This window comes from Stegodyphus dumicola, chromosome 2 (assembly GCF_044657685.1).
Source record: "Stegodyphus dumicola isolate Sdum_Otavi_A_Nest chromosome 2, ASM4465768v1".
Lineage (NCBI taxonomy): Eukaryota > Metazoa > Arthropoda > Arachnida > Araneae > Eresidae > Stegodyphus > Stegodyphus dumicola.
Window position 1 is genome coordinate 69,349,278 of NC_140769.1, and position 19,880 is coordinate 69,369,157.

The 19,880-nt window shown below is 33.9% G+C and overlaps 1 protein-coding gene across 1 annotated transcript in view; it reads left to right on the forward strand.

The window, feature by feature from the left end:
* The window catches only part of LOC146998469 (NADH dehydrogenase [ubiquinone] 1 beta subcomplex subunit 2, mitochondrial-like), a 30,707-nt gene that overhangs the window by 605 nt on the left and 10,222 nt on the right, over nucleotides 1-19,880 (forward strand). The gene's annotated exons all lie outside the window — the stretch shown is intronic.

Here is a 19,880-nt window from a genome sequence, read left to right on the forward strand (position 1 = left end):
TCCATAAATGGGTGGGACTAAAATTGTGACGTCACAATGTATTCTCTATAGATAGAGAAATAAGTATAATAAATTCTTTATATTTTAAGCTATAATAATGCAGTCAGTGAATTGTAGGAGTTATTAAAACTGTAAACAACATCACAGTCTTTCATATTTGTATTTCATACAGCTTCAGTATTTTCAAAGATTTTAGAATTTATACAAATAAAAAAAGATTTTTATTACAGTCAAAAGTCGTTAATTCGGACACCCATAATCCGGACCTCAAAGCTGCAAACTTTCTGCGCATGCGTCGCGTTCACGCATGTGCACAGGCGTTTACGAGTGCGCGTAAGACCTTTATGGCTGCAAACATGTTTTTGCGCATGCGCATTTAATGTGTAACGGACGGTATAATCTAAGCAAAAATTATTTAATTCAGTTAATGTTGCAGATTGCGTTGTTCCTTAATCTTCGAATTGGATCCGGCTTATTATTTTTTGCTGACTGTTAGAGCAATTTCATAAAAGTAAGCTTGAACTTTCGATTATGTCAAATAGAATTTCTGATATATATTGACCAATATGTAATTTGTATCTGCAAAGCGAAAGTATGTTTTGAAATCCGAAATCTGTTTATCAATTTCACGCCACGGATTGGAAGTTGATCTGTCAGCACTATCCTTATCTTCAGGGCAGATGTTTTTTATTTTATTTGGCTTATAATTCCTTACTAAGTGTAGTACAGTCAAAAGTCGTTAATTCGGACACCCATAATCCGGAATGATCTATAATCCGGACCTCAAAGCTAAAAACTTTCTGCGCATGCACCGCGTTGGCACATGCGCACAGGCATTTTACGTGTGCGAGTAAGACCTTGACTACTGCGCATATGCGTGTGCGCAAGTGCAGAATACGTTTTCGCCTCCGCGTTTAATGTATAACGGACGGTGTAAGCTAACATTATCTAATTATCTATTTCAGTTAATGTTAATGATTGCGTTGTTCCTTAATCTTCGAATTGGATCCCGCTTATTATTTTTTGCAGACTATCAAAGAGCAATTTTATAAAAGTAAACTTGAACTTTCGATTATGTCAAATAGAATTTCCGATGCTGGAACTTCCAAAGGATCTACAAAACGAAAGTATGTTTCGATGTCCAACAAATAAAAAGTGGAATTGCTCCAAAAAATGGATAAAGACATGAAGAATGTGACAGAGAGGTTAGTGAAAACGAAAAAATTTAGATTGACAAGTTAGTCGGTATTCTCGGCACAGCAATTAACTGGACTTGAACAGCAGAACTTTGTAACTGAACAAGAAATTATGTCTGTTTATAGAATTAAAGAGAAAGTATTATCACATAAAACAAAGCAACTTAAACAACTTACATTGAAAGAAATGTTTAATAAAGTAAACAAATAAATATTAAGCTTTTTTTGTAAATTTTGATACCCTTTAGATCATAATTGTTCTTTATTTCATAAATTGCAGTTTCATATTTTTAATTTTAGAATTTCTGCATGCCGTCTTACGAGATTTAAACTGATGATCTATAATCCGGAATCGCTGAAGTCCCGACGAGTCCGGATTAACGACTTTTGACTGTATTTCATCTCGATGTACTCCGTCTTTGACATGATTTAAATCTAGTTCCTCGTCATTATAATTCGCTTCCGATAGTGAAGAAAGTGACCCACAGGTTATTGAAAACAAAAACATTTCAATTGACAAATTAGTCGGTATTCTCAACACAGCAATTATAGGACTTGAACAGCGGAACTTTGTAACTAAACAAGAAATTATGTCTGTTTAATAGAATTAAAGAGAAAGTATTATCACATGAAATGAAGCAACTTACATTGAAAGAAATGTTTAATAAAGTAAACAAATAAATATTAAGCTTTTTCTTTTTGTAAATTTTGATACCCTTTAGATCATAATTGTTCTTTATTTCATAAATTACGGTTTCATATTTTTAATTTTGTAATTTCTGCATGCCATCTTACCAGATTTAAACTGATGATCTATAATCCGGAAAAATCGATAATCCGGAATCGCCAAAGTCCCGACGAGTCCGGATTAATGACTTTTGACTGTATTAAATTTATTGTGGCAATTATATCAGAATGTTGCATATTATTGCATGTCTTTTAAATAAAATAGTATGTTCTCCAATTTACGTTAAATCTATTAATATAAGGGCTTAATAAATTTCAAGACTTGGCCCTTTGAGGATTTTTTTGATGCTGGATTATATTCCGGATAGCTACTAGAAAAATACTAACTTCTTCTTTTGTGAATGATTCGATGTAAAATAAATCATACACATGATTTTGATTTTTGGGTGGGAGGGGGTTATATTGACATAATACAGTCAAAAGTCGTTAATTCGGACACCCATAATCCGGAATGATCTATAATCCGGACCTCAAAGCTACAAACTTTCTGCGCATGCGTAGCGTTCGCACATGCGCACAGGCGTTTACGAGAGCGCGTAAGACCCTTATGGCTGCGAATATGTTTGCGCGCATGCGCGTTTAATGTGTAACGGAGTTATACGTTAAGCTAAAATTATCTAATTGAGTTAATGTTGCAGATTGCGTTGTTCCTTAATCTTCGAATTGGATCCGGCTTATTATTTTTTGCAGACTGTTAGAGCAATTTTATAAAAGTAAGCTTGAACTTTCGATTATGTCAAATAGAATTTCCGATATATATTTACTACAAAGCGAAAGTATGTTTTGAAATCTGAAATCTGTTTATCAATTTCACGCTGCTCTGTGGCAGAGGGGGGGGGGATGCAGAAACGTCATTATTAGATTATGATAGATTAGAAAGATTATGTCAAATAGAATTTCCAATATATATTTACTATTATGCAATTTGTATCTACAAAGCGAAAATATGTTTTGGAATCCGAAATCTGTTTATCAATTTCACACTGCGGATTGGAAGTTGATCTGTCAGCACTATCCTTATCTTCAGGGCAGATGTTTTTATTTTATTTGGTTTATAATTCCCTACTAAGTGTAGTATTTCAGTCTTTGATATGATTTAAATCAAGTTCCTGGTCATTATAATTCGCTTCGGATAGTGAAGAAAGTGACCCAGAGGTTATTGAAAACGAAAACATTTCGATTGACAAATTAGTCGGTATTCTCAACACAGCAATTATAGGACTTGAACAGCGGAACTTTGTAACTAAACAAGAAATTATGTCTGTTTAATAGAATTAAAGAGAAAGTATTATCACATGAAACGAAGCAACTTGCATTGAAGGAAATGTTTAATAAAGTAAACAAATAAATATTAAGCTTTTTCTTTTTGTAAATTTTGATACCCTTTAGATCATAATTGTTCTTTATTTCATAAATTACGGTTTCATATTTTTAATTTTGTAATTTCTGCATGCCGTCTTACCAGATTTAAACTGATGATCTATAATCCGGAAAAATCGCTTATCCGGAATCGCCGAAGTCCCGACGAGTCCGGATTAATGACTTTTGACTGTATTAAATTTATTGTGGCAATTATATCAGAATGTTGCATATTATTGCATGTCTTTTAAATAAAATAGTATGTTCTCCAATTTACGTTAAATCTGTTAATATAAGGGCTTAATAAATTTCAAGACTTGGCCCTTTGAGAATTTTTTTGATGCTGGATTATATTCCGGATAGCTACTAGAAAAATACTAACTTCTTCTTTTGTGAATGATTCGATGTAAAATAAATCATACACATGATTTTGATTTTTGGGTGGGAGGGGGTTATATTGACATAATACAGTCAAAAGTCGTTAATTCGGACACCCATAATCCGGAATGATCTATAATCCGGACCTCAAAGCTACAAACTTTCTGCGCATGCGTAGCGTTCGCGCATGCGCACAGGCATTTACGAGAGCGCGTAAGACCCTTATGGCTGCGAATATGTTTGCGCGCATGCGCGTTTAATGTGTAACGGAGTTATACGTTAAGCTAAAATTATCTAATTCAGTTAATGTTGCAGATTGCATTGTTCCTTAATCTTCGAATTGGATCCGGCTTATTATTTTTTGCCAGACTGTTAGAGCAATTTTATAAAAGTAAGCTTGAACTTTCGATTATGTCAAATAGAATTTCCGATATATATTTACTACAAAGCGAAAGTATGTTTTGAAATCTGAAATCTGTTTATCAATTTCACGCTGCTCTGTGGCAGAGGGGGGGGGGAATGCAGAAACGTCATTATTAGATTATGATAGATTAGAAAGATTATGTCAAATAGAATTTCCAATATATATTTACTATTATGCAATTTGTATCTACAAAGCGAAAATATGTTTTGGAATCCGAAATCTGTTTATCAATTTCACACTGCGGATTGGAAGTTGATCTGTCAGCACTATCCTTATCTTCAGGGCAGATGTTTTTATTTTATTTGGTTTATAATTCCCTACTAAGTGTAGTATTTCAGTCTTTGATATGATTTAAATCAAGTTCCTGGTCATTATAATTCGCTTCGGATAGTGAAGAAAGTGACCCAGAGGTTATTGAAAACGAAAACATTTCGATTGACAAATTAGTCGGTATTCTCAACACAGCAATTATAGGACTTGAACAGCGGAACTTTGTAACTAAACAAGAAATTATGTCTGTTTAATAGAATTAAAGAGAAAGTATTATCACATGAAACGAAGCAACTTGCATTGAAGGAAATGTTTAATAAAGTAAACAAATAAATATTAAGCTTTTTCTTTTTGTAAATTTTGATACCCTTTAGATCATAATTGTTCTTTATTTCATAAATTACGGTTTCATATTTTTAATTTTGTAATTTCTGCATGCCGTCTTACCAGATTTAAATTGATGATCTATAATCCGGAAAAATCGATAATCCGGAATCGCCGAAGTCCCGACGAGTCCGGATTAACGACTTTTGACTGTATTATTTACGTTTTTAGTTTAAAAGGATAATTATTTAAAGAACAATATCCGATTACAGCCGACTCAAAAACTACTAAAAATCGTCGAGTTCAAGTTCTTAAAAAAAGTGCTAGTTCTATGGTTTTCGTCTGGTTTCTCTCTGTTGCCAATACGCTCGAATCAAAAACTATTTCCCTCTTTTTTTTTTTTTTTTTTTTCTTTCTTTTACCAGAGTAGTTGCCAACAAATTTAAATTCATATTATCGAACATTTTAATTTATCAATTTTACAAATTACCTTGTTGCTACATAACGACACAATCCCTTAGGTACTAGTAAGTAGATAATCTTCATTATTTTCTAAAAATTTTAAACTTTAATAAAAAAAATAAATATTTTTATTCCAGATCAACATCATACACAGCTTTCATATCACTGTTTCTTCAATTCTTAAATCACGTCATATTCTATAGTCTTACTAGAATTCTATACATTATACAAATAAAAAGAATCCAATTTCTCACAATGAAAATAAACACTACAAATTTGGAACACTTGAACTCGATTTTTGGTAGTTTTTGAATGACTATTATTCTTTTAATCACATCATATTCTATAGTCTTACTAGAATTCTATACATTATACAAATAAAAATAATCCAATTTCTCACAATGAAGGAAAATAAACACTACAAATTTGGAACACTAAGCAGTGCTTCACACACACACACACACGCACATATTATCAAGTGCAATTGCGATAGCAAATACTACGTATTAAAATAAAAAAGTATAAGTTATTTATAGGGTCAAATTTTGCTACTATTGAGTAGATCGTCGGATTATCAATATTTTTCGGAAAGCATTATCAACATATCAGAACCAAACAATTAAAAAAACAAAAAAAAAAAAAAAAAAAGATGTCTAAAGTATAACTTGCAATTAAAGCAACAATGCAAATTTAAAATACACAAACGACACATTAAACATTGCATATAAAATATGTTACATTACAGCTCCGTGTAACATACAGCCTCGCTTTGTTCATGTGCACAACGATCTGTATTCGCTCGAAAAACTTCAAAGAATTGTAAAAACTTGGTGTTGATGTATACATCCATCTATTTTCACTAAAAAAAAAAATCAGAGAATTACACAAACTTGGCATTGCGCATTGCCTTGGCTTTGACCATGTGCAAGTTGATCTATTTTTACTTAGAAAACATTACAAAATTCCACAAACTCGGCATTGCGCGCTACATTAGCTTTTCCCATGTACACATCCATTTATTTTCACTAAAAAAATCAGAGAAATACACAAACTTGGCATTGCGCACTGCCTTGGCTTTGTCCATGTGCAAGTCAATATATTTTTACTTAGAAAATATTAGAGAATTGCACAAACTTGGCATTGTGTGCTACATTGGCTTTGCCTGTGTACACATCGATCTATTTTCACTTGAAAAAACATCAGAGAATTGCACAACCTCGGCATTGCGCACTGCATTGGCTGTGCCCATGTACACATCAACCTATTTTCACTTAAAAAAACACCAGAGAATTGCACAAACTCAGCATTGCGCACAACCTCGGCATTGCGCACTGCATTGGCTTTGCCCATGTACACATCAATCTATTTTCACTTAAAAAACATCCCAGAATTGCACAAACTCGGCATTGTGCACCACATTGGCTTTGCCCATGTGCACATGGATCTATTTTCACTTAAAAAAAATCCCAGAGTTGCATAAACTCGGCATTGCGCACCACATTGACTTTGCCCATGTGCACATCGATCTATTTTCACTTAAAAAAAATCAGAGAATTGCACAAACTCGGCATTGCGCACTGCATTGGCTTTGCCCATGTACCTATCAATCTATTTTCACTTAAAAAACATCAGAGAATTGCACAGCCTCAGCTTTTCCAGTCTTCTAGAATCGAGCCAAAAAGAAATACAAAATATTAAAAATAAGCAAGTTTAAAATGAACTATACAAGAAAATTTTTTTCACTTATCCTTTCAAGAAAAATGTAAAATCTTTTTGAGGGATTTTATATATGTATATTGAATTTATCTCAGGGGAAACCCTTTTGAATACCCCATCATCTTTAAATAAATTTACTAACGTTTTATACTTCGTTTCCGTAATATATGCAGAAAAAGGCAAAAACCCACGGGGGGGGGGGGGAAATACTCGATTAAAAAAAGAACCACCACATAAGAACATTCAGACCACAATAGAATTAACAAGTAAAAAAATTTTTTTAAAATTAAAGCTTTCAGATTTTACATTACGCCCAAAGGGGCGTTTTTTAATGTTTTGTGTGTTACCTTTCTTTATCAAATATAATGTTCTTTACACTTAAACCATAAAATTCAGTTCAACAGCACTATCGCAAAATAATTTTAAAATGAGCATATCTTTAGAATTTCCGATGCACAGTTTTGCGCTTTGCTCGTAAAAATGTTTTTTTTTTTTTTTTTTTTTTCCCCCCCACGTACTGTGTTGCCATTGTTTGCTTTGAAATCTTTGAGTTTGTTAATCAAAAATTCATTGAAGTTTTACAAAATATCAATCAGATAATAAAAAAAATTCCAAACTCTAAGTTTGGGCTTCCAGATGCCCATATTAGGTTGGAAATGGACGTTATTCAAAATTTGATGGCCCTAGGTATCGTTGTTTTATCACAATGTGAGAAACATTTATGCAGATTTTTCAATATTTAATTTCTTTAAATATAACACAGGGCGATAACATTTAGTGGCAACAGAATAACAACACAACTTCAAAACATCGGGTTAGCCATGTTGGCGCATTTATTGCCCATTGAAAAACAATTTCCAAGCAGTGGGTTAAACCGCATTTCAACCCATTTTAGAAAATAGTTAGCAATTTCAGGTATTATTTCAGAAAATGCATTTTAATAAAGTGATATTAAAATTTATATCCTTGCAGGACACTAAAGTATCTGCAATAAGAAAAAGTTATTATAGCTTAGGTGTTATATCTATGCTGTCAGTAGTGATAATTTGCCAATAATTGCCTTGCTTGTAACCTTCAGTTCTGAACATGGTTGCAAACAAACAGTGGTGTAGCTAGGGTGGGGCAAGGGGAGACATTTGTCCGCGGGGCGCAGCTTTCACGGAGCAGCAAATTGATGTTACGAAATTTTAGAAAACTTTTTTTCCATTCTTGGCACAGAGGAATGGGTGCAAAATATAGAGCTGTCCCTGGGCGCTGAAAACTCTAGCTACGCCTCTGCAAACAAAGGAGATAATTTACAATTTGGTTTTGGGTTAAAGTGTTCTGCCGTTAGAATTTTTTTTTCTTTTTTTTTTTGTTTTTGTCCAAAGGAGTGTTAGTCCAGAAGGCCATTTTGCATCGGTTCACTATAAATGGCATAAGCTCTAGTGTAGAATTGGGTGCCCCTTCGATTAGCGACAATTTTTTTTTAAATTTCGGCGATGAAACCTCACTTCTGGTTACCATGATAGTTTTAACTTTGTTTTAGCTTCTTGATTTTATTTAAATGAAAATAGATTGATGTGTATATGGACAAATTTAAGCCAGTGTGCAATGCCTAGTTTGTGCAATTTTAAGATGTTTTTTTAAGTGAAACCAGATCGATGTGTACATGGACACAGAGTTTGTGCAATTCTTTGACTTCTTATTTTGGTTTTGTATAGCGGCCATCCCTAATTGTGCCTTCCTGGTGCAGATCTTGGCGTCAAAAAAGAATCGCCAAAAAACAAGGAGCACCCGATTGTAAACTTTTACCATGGCATATCATTTTTAAAATTATTACGGTTGATCTTCGGATTATGGTAACTTGGTGATTTTTTGGCGAAAATTTGGTGACCAACCCTGCTACAGCAACCTGCTACTTTTTTTTTGGACGCCATTTTGTTTTCACGAAGTAAAGGCATTTTTTTTTTTAACTCAACATTTTTTCCCAACAATATGCTAGCCGAATTACGCTTATGCTAGAACTTTTATGGAACAAAAGTGCTTAATTATGATGAACATTAGGTGCGAAATTGGAAGAAAGTGCAGAATTGCCCACTGCTCGCGGCATTTTTAAGAATTGCACATACACGGTATCATCCATGTACACGTCAACCTATTTTCACTTAAAAAAACATCCCAGAATTGCACAAAAATGGCATTGCGCACACTCTTGACTTTATCCATATACACTGCTAAAGTCTTAGCTAGTAACCTTAGTCTTAGCTAGTCGCCTTACGAAAATGTCGCCAAACTACCTGTTACCATATTCCAAAGATTAGCCGAATGTTTTCGTTATAAGATTTTGATTTTAAAAAGAAGTTCTTTTAAAACTTGGTGAACGGCATTGAAACACATTTATGTTATATAGCTACCAAAGAAATCCAAAGAATTCCCACTTCCTACAGAAAGGATTCCCACTTCCAATGCGTCCCTGTATCACTTTTCGAATTATAGAATAGATGAGTAAAAGAAGTGAAAATAAGTAAACATACCCTTAACAGGGGGAGGAGCTCTGAAAAGTTTAGGTGAGATGGGCTAACATCTCATAAATCTGCCATTCTGTATGTGTATTCGTGTAGGTCAGGTATTACAAAGTTTTATATTCCAGGTACTTCTCTGTTAAAGCAGGCTCACCAGCGGCCGAGCCATAAAATCACTGAACACTCGTAGTTCCGACCTGGCTTCAATTTTAAGCGAACGGGCTGGCTGCACGGGCGTTTTCATAGTTTTCCTCATTGTATACGAGCCAGCTGCCCTTAGAAAATTTTACACGAAGGCATTCTTTCCATTAGGCAAATAGTCCTAGTGTGTTTCGCCGTAATCAGCTAAGCCTCCACATATTGTTTTGGGGACATCTGATATTTGCATGATACAGATTATACGATTGAATTTGCCAGTTTTGGAGAAGAAGCATGTTGGCCAAAAAAGGAACAGATATATAGTTAGTCAATAAAGTCTGCGTACATCAAGAAAAGTAATATCAAATCCAAATTTTAAGGTGCTAAAATGGTAGTTTCTTAAAAGTTTTATTTTTTAAATATTTAATTTCTTAAGGGACTTCGAAATTATTTAAGTGTAATATTTTCATATCTAATAATTTATGCACACTAATTTTTAAAAGATAAGTGGCCAGAAATCAAAGCCAATAAAGTCTGCATACAACGCGAAGGATGCGGGGGATTTCTTATCTAACTTTTAAACTTCAAACTTGAGAATGCAAAGAAGGTTACACTTCCAAGGTCATTGACTTCTGAAGCAAATTTGACATTGATTGGAAGTTGTTATTTCTATTTTCTTTGATGTAAATGACAACCAATAAAGAAGTTCCTTTAGTTACGAGACAACTAATTATCAAATTGAGAGATGAAGGTAAAACTCTTCGTTATATTGGTAAAACCATTGGAAAACCATTTTTCTAGTGTGCAAAGAGTTATTCAAAACTATCTTGACACTGGTAGTCTTGCTGTAAAACCAAGATGTAGGAGATCGAAGAAGCTAACGCAGAGAGAAGAAAGAAAAATTCTTTTACGACTTAAACAAAATCCTAAACTTTCTGCTGCAAGCATTGCAAAAGACATTTTTTTTTAACTAGCAACAAGAAAATTTCGCCTGAAATTGTATGAAAAGTGCTGTGAAAGGCCGATTATCATATTCCATACCATATTCCTGTTACCATATTCCAAAGATTAGCCATTATTACCACCAACTATTATCATCTTGCAATCTATTTAAAGAAAATAAATAATGAGGAATCTACATGAGTGTATGTTATATTTCTCCAGTTGTGAAAAAACAACAGTACCTAGAGTCATCAAATTTTGAATAACATAATCCCACACCTGAACATGGGCACCTGGAAGCCCAAATTTTCAATTTTAAATTCGTTTTATTGTCTATTTCATATCTTGTAAAACCTTCATGAACTTTTGATTAACAAACTTAACCATTTCAAAATGAGGAATGGCAACACTGTATGGAAAAAAAACACTTTTATCTCTAGCATGCAAGACTATCTATTGGAAATTCTAAAGATATAGTGGTTCACAAAGTGTTTACACACTTACAACTTTCAGTGAAATATTGCTTGGTAAAAGTATAGTTTAGGGTACCCCTTGGCGAAACTTGGCGATTTTTGGCGGTACATGGATACCGATTTTGTAAAATTCTTTGACTTGTTATTTTGGCTTGCGAAGCAGCGATTTTTGACTCAAAAATCGCCGCTTTACAAAGCCAAAATAGCAAGACAAATAATTGCACAAACTCGGTATCCATGTACACACCGACTTATTTTCACTTAAAAAAAAAATCCCCGAATTGCACAAAAATGGCATTGCGCACTCCTTTGACTTTATCCTTGTACACGTCGACCTATTTTCACTTTAAAAAAAAATCAACGAATTGCACAAAAATGGCATTGCGCACTCTTTTAACTTTATCCATGTACACGTCGACCTATTTTCACTTTAAAAAAAAAATCCCAGAATTGCACAAACTTGCATTGCGCACTCCCTTTACTTTATCCATGTACACATCGATATATTTCACTTAAAAAGTCAAAGGAGCACCAAATTCTACACTATAGGCAAACAAAAAATACATAACCTCAGTAAAATACATTTTAAACCTAACAATTAAATAACATAAAAAACGAAAAACATGTTAACCAAAAACAAATATTCACTTACCATGATTTTCGAGTTCGCTTCGTACACCCAGAGCCACCTAAAAATCAGAATATCAATACTCAAATGACTTTTTTCAAACCAGTTACTCTTTCTGATCGAACGCTTCACATAGTGACCATCTGAACCTTTCTTCTTACAAACTCATCCATCTAAACGGTTTTTACATTCGATTAGACACATATCCTTCCTACATACAGAACACTTATAATGTCTGCTAAGTAAACCTTCATTTACACACCAGTCAATTAAAGCTCTTTTCCCCTTTCGCTCCAAATCATACAGAAACTTCAAATTAATCTTACTACATTCGGCCATTCTACTGTCTAAAGAATCAAACCAACACACCACAAAAACGCTTACAAAACATCCTATGATTCAAAATTTCCCAGAATCATGCACCCGATTACGTCACAATAGGGTTTCCATAACATTCAACTACTCAGTCTACCATAAATGAAACAACAACTTCGCCATAATACAAGGGGTTAAAGTCTACTCTACCCTGTTGCTTTATTCATTAATAAAAATTGATATTTGAGAAGGAGAATTTTTTAATAATATCTATAAATTTCTCTTAGCAAACATTCACTAGTTATTTTATGAACATAGTAAAAGTTTTTTTGGGGGGAAAATCAAAAAGTAACAGAAAAGTTACCTCACAAAAGTCTTCATACAGTTTAAAAGAATCTGCATATATTAGTAAATATTGTAGGTAGCTTGCAGCATTTATGATAGCTTTCAAATTGATATGCTTTAAAGGAATCTGCATGTATATACAGTACAAAGTCTTTAATCTGGACTCGTCGGGACTTTGGCGATTCCGGATTATAGATCATCAATTTAAATCTGGTAAGATGGCATGTAGAAATTATAAAATTAAAAATATGAAACCATTATTTATGAAATAAAGAACAATTATGATCTAAAGGGTATAAAAATTTATTAAAGAAAAGCTTAATATTTATTTGTTTACTATATTAAACATTTCTTTCATTGTAAGTTCTTTAAGTTGCTTTATTTTATGTGCTAATACTTTCTGTTTAATTCTATAAACAGACATAATTTCTTGTTCAGTTACAAAGTTCCGCTGTTCAAGTCCTGTAATTGCTGTGCCGAGAATACCGACAAATTTGTCAATCGAAATCTTTTCGTTTTCACTAACCTCTATGTCACTTTCTTCATGCCTTTATCCATTTTTTACAGCAATTTCACTTTTTGGTTGATGGACATTGAAACATGCTTTCGCTTTTGTACATTCTTTGGCAGCTCCAGAATCGGAAATTCTTTTTGACATGATCGAAAGTTCAAGACTTTTTATAAAATTGTTCACTTACTTTTTTAAAAATTGCTCTAACAGTCTGCAAAAAATAAGCCGGATCCAATTAGAAGATTAAGGAACAATGCAATCTGCAACGTTAACTAAAATAGATAATTAGATAATTTTAGCCTAGCTTATACCATCTGTTATACATTAAATGTTCATGTGTAAACATATTATGCACATGCATAAATGCATATGCACATGTGTAAATGCATATGTGCATAAGTAAAGGTACTGTGCATATGCATGTGCAAATTGTTTGTAGCTTTGAGGTCCAGATTATAGATCATTCCAGATTAAAGACTTTGTACTGTATTGGTAAATAATCTAGTATTTTGTAGGATATCTTCCAGCATTCATGACAGCTTTCAAATGTCCGGACATAGAGTTCACCAGTTTTTTTTAAATATCTGCATCAATGTTCTTCCATTATTCCCGTTTTTAGTTCGGTTTTCATTTTTATGTTGTTTCTTTGTACTCTAATTCTTTCCAAATACATTCTGTCAGGTTTTAATGTAGTGATACACTCTATCAGGTTTTAATTTAGTGTTTTCAGAATTTGTGGACAATTATAGACACACCAAAGGCGGACGTTGAGGACCATGTGTGTAGGTTCGTTATCCTGATAAAAAAAATGAATTTGTTTCCAGTATCCACGTTATGGGTGAATAATAATCTGTATTTAATGTTAACTTGGGATTAAGTTCCTCATTTTCCCCTCTCCATACAATTATATGCTCATCAGAATCAAAAATGTTAAGTTTGCTTTCATCTGCAAATAAGATATGGTTCCAGTATGCAACACATCAAAGGCGGACATTGAAGACCATGTGTGTAGGTTCGTTATCCTGATAAAAAAAATGAATTTGTTTCCAGTATCCACGTTATGGGTGAATTAATAATCTGTATTTAATGTTAACTTGGGATTAAGTTCCTCATTTTCCCCTCTCCATACAATTATATGCTCATCGGAATCAAAAATGTTAAGTTTGCTTTCATCTGCAAATAAGATATGGTTCCAGTATGCTTCGGGTTTATTTACCATTGGTGTTATGAAAAAAAAAAGTAAGCCTTCAATTTTTTGCACTTACAAAACATTTTCTTCAAGCAGAGTGCCCATTTAATCAAGCTGATCTTGGTACTCATTGAACAGTTTCAGGTGAAATTGAAGTAGAAAATTTTTCAGCAAAGTCTATGGAAATCTTTACACCATTCAAATGTGGATTTTTCACAAATTTTCTAACTATAAATCTCTGATTACAATGAGTTAACTTTGCCAGATGACCTCTTCTTACTTTATTTTCAATCTAGTTTTCTTCTTTAAAGCATTTTATCACATACTGCATTGTAAAATGGCATAAATTTACTAATTTAGCGATAACCTGGAAAGATTTTCCACCCTTATGATGAAAAATGATAAATTTTCAAATGATGTTTGTTTTTTTCCTTATGGCTAAGACCCATTTTTAAATATTAAATAATATGTAATGAAGTAAGCAAAGAATAAAGCCAAGTGAATTTTTAAACATCATCAAAATGTAGAAATAAAAAATTTTTAAGTGACAGATGATAATTTTATTTATGAAAATGTTTTGGTGTACGATCACTTTTGTGGCATGTTTTATCTATGCCTTCTTACATTTTTCAATTTTAGAAAAAGAAAAAGTCATTATTTAAAAAAAAGTTTAGTTTTATTCAAAATCGCATAAAAATGATATGAAAAAATATTGGGCTTTACATTTGAATTCAGTTCCGGGCTAGAGCTATGTTTCTACAAATTCTTAGTCTATAAACACTTTTGGGAGCCACTGAATGCTGTTTTTTAAATGTTTTTAAAAGGGATGTTAGCCCAAATGCTGTCAAAATGTGTATGTGTGTAAATGAAAAAAAAAAAAAAAAAAAAAAAAAAACCATGCCTGTTTGGGTGTAATGTAAAATCCGAAATCTCTGAGATCCCCCCCCCCTCCAGTCTGCGAGATTTGCTATATAATGAAGGTGAGAAGTGCTTACTTTCACAGGGTATTGAAAAACTGTTAATAAGGTCATTATTGTGAAATGTCCTTATTTATGTATATTGGCAGATTTTGATTATTCATTTTGTTATAAGTAGAGGAAAAGCATTAAAAATGTTCATTTTCTATTATATTTAGCAAACGTGTACTAATAAATATATTAAATAAATTCTGTTGAGTTACATTATTTAAAATAAAGTACTGAAAAAAATTGCATTAAATACCTATGAGATATTTTTTCTCCCTCTTTTCCTCATCGCTTTGAGATGTAACTGGAAGCACACCTGACACGTATTCGGGAGGTCCAGAGTTCGAATCTCAGTGGGGGCATTGATATAACCTAATGACTCTACATGTAGCATCCAAACTAAAAGGTGGTGAATGATACTTTGTCACCACTGAGATTTAGCCACTGGTAGTAAACATAAATGTTTCTTTCTGTGTGTCACATCTGCATTTCTCCCCAATAATGCTGTTATACCACTAAAGAACTTACTTGTTTATAGGTGGCTGACACTAAATTTGCACTTGAAAGCACATTACACCAACACAACACTTCATGTTGAATGAAATTCTCACACACAGCAGCCTCTGTTGTTTTCAAATGAGTGTCATCTTGAATTCATTTCACTGCCTTCTAATGGTCAGGTGATCTGCAAATAAAAAAAGAGAGACATGTTTTGAACCATAGTGTTCTCTGACACTGTTTATTTCAATATATTCAATATGTTCTGATTTTAAAACAACTTGAAATCAAGAAATGTTTTTATGGGCATTCTGTGTTTTATTACTGTGCAAAAATAATATGTAAAATGAATAATTAGAAATTTAATGTAATATTTTTATAAAAAATGATGAAAAATTATTTAATTTATAAAATTTTAATCAGAATTATGTACTTCATATTATTTTAGCATATGCAGTAATCGGAATGCTTGGTAAAGTATTCATTGGTATGATTCAACCATCCATGGGCTTGTGATTGGATGCTTTTGAGTCAAAATTCAGCCTGTTTTAAATTACTGCTGATTTATCTGAATAATAATAGTTACTCATAAATGGCAACTACAGCTGTTGTATTATTGTAAATGGCAACTACAGCTGTTGTATTATTGATATAGGTCTGTGTTTTTTGCAGTTTTTTTATTTATTGAATATCTTTACTTGTAGTAAATAATTTTAAACTGTTGTGTCTATTGGTCATCCATACATAGCTCATAATAATAAGCCCCTTAACTCTTGTAAGAGAGCCAGAGTGCACATAATAACGAATAATATGCAGGTGGTCATTGTCAAGCTGACTGAATAATATTCAAGTGCAAATATTTTTATTTACAGAATATTTTAGATGTACAGGGTTATCCAAATTAAACTTCCCCAACTCAGAGGCCTGTGCAGAGTGTTGTATGGATCATAATGTGATGAAATTTTAAAAACAGACACTTCAGATCATGCGCTCAAGATTTATTAAACAAGAAAAATTAGTACAAGAAGGTGCCGAGAGGTGGCGCTGCAGATCAACAAGACAATCTACAGATGTTCTATATGTGTGCCATGATTCTCCACAGCTCTTTCCATTCGCAAAGCAGTGTGTTCCACAGTGGAACGCAGTAAGTCCACATTAATTCCACGAACATGTCGAATAATTGCGTCTTTCAGATGTGCCAAGGTTGCTGGGTTTTCTCAGTAGACCCGATCCTTTAATAATCCCCATAACCAAAATTCGCATGGTGTGAGATCAGGCGAGAGGGGAGGCCAAGCTGTAGGGAAACAGCGGCTGATCACACATGCATCGGTAAAAGTTGCCCGTAACACCTGTTGAACGCCACGAAGAATATGCCGAGGTGCACCATCCTGCATAAATATCGTGTCCTGGAGGCGTCCATGTTGTTGCAGTTCAGGGATCACTAACATTGTCAACATGTCTTGATACTGTTTTCCTGTGACAAAGCAGGTTTTGAACCCTGTTGGAGTCATCTCTTCAAAAAAATAAGGCCCAATGACGAATGTTACAGTGAAACCGCACCATACAGTAACCTTTGGAGGATTCAAAGGCACTTGATGGATTGAGCGCAGGTTTTCACTTGCCCAAATGTGGCAGTTGTGCGTATTCACTTGACCATTCAGGAGAAAATGGGCCTCATCTGTCCAAAGGATGTTCCACGGCCAAGCAGCATCAACTTCCATTCTGGTAAGGAACTGAAACGCAAATGTTTCCCAAACTACAGGATCCCCGTCGGACAGCTGATGATGATTATGGATTTTGTAAGGAAAATAACTGAGGATTCGACGCATCACCCTCCAGACGGTCGTATAGGGCATATCAACAGCACGAGAAAAAGTTGGCACACCGACAACACCGTGTGGCGATTGGCTAGTGGGGTCTACGACCGCCAAAGCAACGTCTTCTACGCTTGCAGATTTCACAACCTGTCTTCCTCTACCTGGTAAAATTCCCAGCTGTCCCGTTCTTTCGAACTTCTTCATCATGTCTCGTAGAGCATATGGTGTCATTGGTCCTCGGCGTAAGATCTTCAGCCTACGGAATGCTCTTATCGCAGCATAGGAGTTCTCGTCATTCTGGTAGAAAAGTTTCACTAACAGAGCTTTGTCTTTCAAAGTCACCATTGTGCATCAGCTAGCTGGAAACAACTGCCTGTGCAAGGCTTGTCTTCCACTTTTGTGGGGCTCGTCTTTTGGATACGTTGCGCAGAAGCTTTATTTCTCCAAATCACGTTGCTGCAATATGCACATTACTAGTGTTACATTGCTACCGATCGGCAACTTCTTGTACTAATTTTTTTGTGTAATAAATCTCGAGCGCATGATCTGAAGTGTCTGTTTTTAAAATTTCATCACATTATGACCCAAACAACACTCTGCACAGGCCTCTGAGTTTGGGAAGTTTAATTTGGATAACCCTGTATTAGAAGTTATTCAATAATGTTAAAATATTCAGTTTTTAACTATACGTGATTATTTCACCATTTCTTTTGATTTAACTATGAAGATAAGATGTAATGTTTTAAAGACACACACAAAAAACGTTATATGAGGTGGTGTTAAAAAGCACTGAAGCTAGTTCTATACCATTCCAACAGATGACAGTAAAAAGCCTCGCATGTGGTCACAAGGAGCACTGATCTTCAAACGTCAGTGTGCTAAAAGATGTATTGTGTGCATTGATAGCTGTGCAGCTTGTGCTGTTGTAACCATGTGCATTACCACTTTTGCAAGTCCAACCTTAACTGCAAAACTGACCAAAGTGCTGATGAGAAATTTTATGTGAAACTGTAAATCTGCCACTGAGACATTGCACACAATACAATGTGTTTATGGCTATGTTGTCATGAATTACATGAGAGAGGACATTCAGCAAAAGCAGCCAGAGCTGTGGTGCCTGAAAAAATTTATGCCTCAGGATGACAATACATCCTGCCACCATTCCTTCCCTATGTATGAATTTCTCACAAGACACAATATGATCTCACATCTGCATGTACCATACTCTATCAATTTGTCTCCTGCAGACTTCACCTTTTTCTCATGGTTAAGAATCCAGCTTCAAGGGCTGCATTTTGACACCACAGCAGAGATACATCATGAATCGCAGGGGGAATTTCTACACTTCAAGAAGAGGACGCTGAGGATACATTCCAGAAATGGCAGGAATATTGTATTGCTGTCAAAGAGCATAACTTTTGGGAAGCCCACAGGGTGGAACATACCACTAACTTTACCATTTAAAATTTAACAAGTCACTTTACCATTTAAAAATAAAGGAACTTTTTTACTTGTAATTACTTCATAATTTTCATTTTAACATTATAATGTATACATCTTAAAAGATTTTTTGGGCCTAAACATGAATGATATCTTTTAAATGACCCCCATTTTTCTTTTCACAAAGGCAAGTTCTTTCTATGGCATTTTCCATAACTGCTTGGAAACTGACTCTGCTTATCATTCACATTTCCTGATGATATTGTCCTTCAGCTCAGCAAGAGTTTGGGGCTTTTGCTGAGCTGACTGATAATATTCATCTGGAAAGTCGTCTGATAAACGGTCACTTTGCAAGCAGTTAAAGAGAGTGCAATGTAAAGAGCTTGCTTTTGTGAAAGGGAAAATGGGTGTCATTTATCTTTCATGTTTAGGCCAACAAATCTCTAAGATGTGTACATTATAATGTAAAAATTAAATAATTAAAAGTAAAAATGTTATTTAATATTCTAATGGTAAATTGACTTTTGTCCCTTTTTGTCAAGAGAGCTAGTCTAGAAACTTTTATACCCCCTTGTAATGTCTATTTTTATTCTAGGGTTTTATAAGGGATCTTTGCATACAAGAATGACCACTTGTGTAAGCATCATTTTGGAAATATTGTGGTACAGTACAAAGTCTGTAATCTAGACTTGTCAGGACTTCGGAAATTCCGGATTATAGATCATCAATTTAAATCTGATAAGATGGCATGCAGAAATTATACAGTTAAAAATATGAAATCGTAATTTATGAAATAAAGAACGATTATGATCTAAAGGGTATCAAAATTTACAAAAAAAACTTAATATTTATTTGTTTACTGTATTAAGCATTTCTTTCAATGTAAGTTGTTTAAGATGCTTCCACAAAAAATTCAAAAAGTTCCTTTTCTCGTGTCATATATAGTGGACTTTCCAATGCCATACTTTTTGCATAATTTTGAGACGGATAGGCCTTTATCCGTTTTTTTGCAGCAATTATACTGTTTGTGTAATGGACATCAAAACATGCTTTCACTTTGTAGATCCTTTGGCAGCTCCAGAATTCGAAACTCTTTTTGACATAATCGAAAGTTCAAGCTTAATTTTTATAAAATTGTTCTAACAGCCTGCAAAAAATAATAAGCCGGATCCAATTAGAAGATTAAGGAACAGCAGCGCAATCTGCAACATTAACTGAAATGCCTTAGATAATCTTAGC